Source organism: Brachycentrus maculatus, unplaced genomic scaffold (assembly GCF_059751285.1).
Source record: "Brachycentrus maculatus isolate JH-2025_06_01 unplaced genomic scaffold, ASM5975128v1 h1tg001415l, whole genome shotgun sequence".
Classification (NCBI taxonomy): domain Eukaryota; kingdom Metazoa; phylum Arthropoda; class Insecta; order Trichoptera; family Brachycentridae; genus Brachycentrus; species Brachycentrus maculatus.
In genome coordinates this window covers 16,056-21,408 of record NW_028282063.1, presented here as the reverse complement: position 1 = coordinate 21,408, position 5,353 = coordinate 16,056, and the positions used below count along the sequence as shown (strand labels likewise).

At 41.7% G+C, this 5,353-nt stretch overlaps 2 pseudogenes; both read left to right on the top strand.

Moving 5' to 3' along the window:
* The first annotated feature begins 263 nt into the window (after positions 1-263).
* On the top strand, positions 264-1,225 carry LOC148299022 (cathepsin L 2 pseudogene; annotated as a pseudogene).
* Positions 1,226-1,926: 701 nt separating this feature from the next.
* Positions 1,927-2,677, top strand: LOC148299021 (elongation factor 2 pseudogene; annotated as a pseudogene).
* The last annotated feature ends 2,676 nt before the right edge of the window (positions 2,678-5,353 follow it).

Here is a 5,353-nt window from a genome sequence, read left to right as displayed (position 1 = left end):
AATACCATAGATATTTAATTATGAAAAATCATTAACAAACTAAATATATCGAAGCAGAACCAGTAATAATTGCTACTTCATTGTAATTGCCTTCGATAGAAAGAAGCAACGATCACGATGAGCAACTTCTCACATAATTATTTTGAGACTACGAGGAGTGAGAATATATATATAACATTGGACCATTATTTTAGTAAATAATCCTACCTGATGCATTATAAGTATGAACTATTCTTGGATCTATAATATCATTGTTATTTTTGATGAACACAAAAGTTTTAGCAGTTGTATTGGCACTTCTTAGCGCTACTTCGGTGCTATACATTCAAGAGAAGCCCATCAAGGCCTCTGAATTCCAAATTTGGAAGCAGCAGTTTGCAATTAAATATGACACTGCATTTGAAGATAACTACAGAGAGAGAATCTTCTTGGAAAACCTCGCAGCCATTCAGACCCACAATGCAGATCAATTCAAGACCTACTCAAAGGGAATTAACAAATTCACAGCACTCACTCAAGAAGAATTCAGGCAAATCTATTTGGGCACTATTGTCCCAAAGTCGGCCATCCCCACAGGAGAAAACTCAGATGACATCATTGTTGGAGAAGTCGATTGGAGCAGCAAGGGAGCGGTTACTCCAGTTAAAGACCAAGGACAGTGCGGCTCATGCTGGGCCTTCTCCACCACCGGGTCTCTCTAGGGTCTCAGCTATCTCTCCTCTGGAACTCTCGAGAGCTTCTCAGAGCAACAGCTCGTTGATTGCTCGTTCTTGATTTACGGGAACCTAGGATGCAACGGAGGTATGATGGACAATGCATTCAAGTATGTCAGAGACAAAGGTATCGTTCACGAATCCTAATACACATATATTGCGAAGTATCAGACGTGCAAGACCCCATCTGGAGGCCCATTCAAGATTTCAGGCTTCACTGACATAAAGTCTTGCGATGATTTAGCCACTGCCGTCGTTGGCAGGCCAATCTCAGTTGCAGTGGATGCAACCAACTGGTCAACATACAAGTCAGGAATCTTCAACAACTGTGATACCAAATGAACCACGGTGTCCTATTGGTAGGCACTAGCGACTCCTCCTGGAAAGTCAAGAACTCCTGGAGCACTGCTTGGGGAGAGTAAGGCTACATCAGACTCGCCCGAGGAAATACTTGCGGTATTTGCAACACTGCTTCATACCCCAACAAATGATTATCATTGGATTCAAATCAGTTGTCAATCATATTTAACATCATATTACTCTAGGAGGCATGAACAGTATAATTCACAATATTCTCACACACACATACACACATACACACATACACACATACACACATACACACATACACACATACACACATACACCATACAACAAGCATACATAATAAATATACTCGAGTATTGATGTATGTATGATCAGATCGATTTATTTACTAAATTGAATTCTTTGATAAATCCATTTAAATTCAAAGCTATTCTGTTGGTTCTCTTCATTTCTAGTTCTGAGAACATATTTATTGTTTGAATTGCTTATGGGATTGATCATAGCGGCTGGTTATCTGAGCCTACCATCTGAGCATCCTTATTTTAAAAATATTTGATATGATTCACATGACAGAGCGCATGCAAAGCCCCTTATTGCCCATATATCGTATCGCCACTCTATTAAAGTGCAATAATTGTATGCACAATGCCTGCAAAGTCAGTACAGTATTTCAAGAAGAATTGAAAATATATCGATAATAGTAAGGGAGTGCCAAATCCATTAATAACAAGTATATACTCTTATGGCTATAATGCCAAAAGAATAGTCAAGAAGGGATCATTTGCTGGAAAACATGTCCAGAATTGAATAGAAATCACCAAAACCCATTTTTAATAAAAGAATTTAATTTAGTTGATAAACAATTCGAAATCAACAACTTACTACTATGAACAAATTCAGAGGAGAAGAGATCAGAGACCTGATGGACAACCAACAGAACATCAGAAATATGTCAGTAATAGCCCATGTTGATCATGGCAAGTCCACTCTGACTGACGCATTGATCTGCAAGGCAGGTCTTCTATCTGCAGACCATGCCGGGGACAAAGTGGACGACAAAGATGAAAAGGAAGTAGAAAAGGGAATCACTATCAAATCAACAGGAGTCTCCATGTGCTTTACCCACAAGAATAGGGCCTCGAACAGCAATATCTTTTCAATCTTATAGATTCTCCCGGCCATGTGGATTTCAGCTCGGAAGTCACAGCGGCCCTCAGAGTGACAGATGGAGCCCTTGTGGTTGTCGATACCGTCGAGGGAGTCTGTGTGCAACCTAAACAGTTTTGAGGCAAGCTATGCAGGAAAGGATCAGACCATTCCTCATGATAAACAAAGTAGATCGAGCTATTATGGAACTCAAGCAGGATGGGGAACAGATCTACCAAAGCTTCATAAAGGTCATTGATAAGGTGAACGTGGTTGTCTCCACCTACCAAAATGAAATAATGGGAGACTTATCTGTGGACCCGATAAAAGGAAACGTAGTGTTCGGAGCAGGGAAAGACCAGTGGGCTTTCACTATATGCCACTTTGCGAGAATATACTCAGAGAAGTTTGGGATCGGTCTGGAGAAGATGACGAGCAAGCTGTGGGGAGACAACTACTTTGACGCAGAAGCCAAGAAATGGAAGATTTAGTCCGTTAGCGACACTGGGAAGCCCTTAAGAGAGCATTTGTGCAGTTCATCATGGACCCGATCATCCAAATGATCAACGCCACAGTAAATGACGAGCCTGAAAGTGTTATCGAAGCGATGCTCAACAAGATAGGTGTCACTTTCACGAAGAAGACAAAAAGCTCAAGGACAAGAAACTTATGAAGGCCATCATGAGAAAATGGATACCTGCTGCAGATTGCCTCATTTAAGTTGTGATTAAGCATTTGCCATCCCCAGTGCAAGCCCAGAAGTATCGAGCCTCATATCTTTACGAAGGGGATGAGCCTGAAGTCTTCGAAGCAATCAAGAACTGCGATCCAAAGGGCCCAGTCATGATTTATATATCGAAAATGTGTGGCAATAGAAGACGGCCGATTTGCCGCTTTTGGCAGAGTCTTCTCAGGCACAATATCTACCGGAGAAAAAGTCAAAATCATCGGTCCCAATTATAAAGAAGGCAGCAAGAATGATTACTTCGAAAAGAAGATCAACAGCACGATGGTCATGATCGGCAACAAAGCAGAAACGATGCCTAGTGTAGTTTGCGGAAACACAGTCGCCATTACCGGGATTGACCAGTACCTTATCAAAAGCGGAACTCTCTCTAGCATGTAAACTTAAAAGAACAATTCGATCCGGCCAATGAAGTACTCCGTGTCCCCCGTGTTCAAAGTCGCAGTGAAGCCATCAGTGGCCACCGACTTGCCCAAACTTATCGAAGGGCTCAGAAAGCTAGTAAAGTCAGACCCGCTGGTGTTATGGATCGCGGAAGAAACGGGAGAGAACATTATCGCAGGGTGCGGGGAACTCCATATTGAAATTTGTATTCACGAATTGAAAAAGTATACCGGAAAGATATCATCGTCTCAGAACCAATCGTTTCGTATCGTGAACAGTCACTACCCCGATGAGAGCCTGAGCTAGTAAAGACGGCAAACAAAATGAACAGATTTTATGGGACTGTTGAACCTTTGGGAGAAGAGCTTATTCATCTGATTTAAAATGGGGAAATCGAGCCAAAGACGATGTCAAACTTAGGAGCAAAAAACTGACTGATCAGTTCGATTGGAATAAAGATGACGCATCCAGAATATGGATATTCGGACTGAAGATGTCGGCTCCAATCTTATAGTTGACCAGCTCAAAGGAGTCCAAAATGTGAATGAGGTCAAGGTTCCATCTGTTCAGCTTTCAGTGGGCCTCAAGGGAAGGAGTGCTCGTTGGAGAAAACATGCGCGGAATCCGAGTCAACATCACAGACGCAAAATCCATGCGGATCCGGCACACAGAAGAGGAGCTCAAGTTGTCCCCAGCGCCCGAAGGCTATTCCATGGGCTTGAACTTGCGGCTCTACCACCCTCCAAGAACCTATATTGATGTGCGAAATCACGGCGCCAAATGAAGCCATGGGAGGGATATACCAGACTCTGAACCAGAGAAGAGGCACAATAATCGACTAAAACCAACTCGAAGGATCGCTCTCAATCGTAAAAGCCTACTGCCAGTGGCGACATCTTATGGATTTGCAGAAGACTTGAGAGGAAATACAAAAGGACAAGCTTTCCCACAGTGCTTCTTCGATCACTGGTAGAATATTTCTGGATTGCCCTACGAAGATGCAAAAGCAACGAACCTAATCCTCGAAATAAGAAAGAGAAAAGGAATGAAGGAAGAACTACCAGACCAAAAAGACTACCTGGATAAACTTTGATTATGCAAACTTATCTTATTATTTATACTTTCACCACGATCTAATTGATGCCGAGTTTCGGATCAGGAATTTCATATATGAACTGTCTATTTATTTAGGATAAATATGGAGCATGTTATGCATGTAAAGATAGTATTAATAGTGGATATTGCTTGAGATAATCAATAATACTTTTTACTGGCTGTGAATTCAGTTCTTTTGCTAGGCCTCTTTAAATGAGCGTTTCTTCTTCTAGGCTTGAACACACTTCTCTGAGCCGTTAAAGCTACGCAAGGATGTGATCGTTGTGATATTGGCCCCCGCTATTCTCTATGTTAGATAAGGAATGTTACTTGGCGAGGATACGAGCATTTGAATTGTATTTTGCCTGATTGATTAGCCTTGGTCTAACAGTTAAAGAAGCCTGTTGCTTTCACTCTGCTCTCTCAGCTCAGCGAGTTTTCTCTGGTACTGGGCAAAAGCTGTCGCAATTTTCTTATTTAACTCTTGATGTAATCAATCTATTCGTCATCTTCTGGCCCGACAATCCCGTTTGTTGGCTTTTAAAGTAACTGTTGTCATTTTGAAGCTCATGGACTTTAGATTTCATCGAAAATGCTCGATCATCGTTGGCATGGGTGTATTTCGAGGGGTAGATGAATTTATGGGAATTGCTCGGGAACTGCTCGACATTGGACCGAACGTATGCATTCATTGAAGGTGGAGAAGCGTATCTTTCTTCTTTGAGAAGGTTGAGTATTTCGCTCTCAGCCCCAATACCCCTGCAAACTCCTCTTTGATTTGCTCGTTTTAATTTTGGCAAAGTCCAAGCAAATCATTAACTTTGTTTTTGATTGTCGCACGACTAGAAACCTGATTAATGTTCTATGTCTGCGCATGATGGAATATGCCCTTCGTATTTTGGGAAGTTGGCTGAGTTGGATTTTGCCTCGAATAGTTGAAATC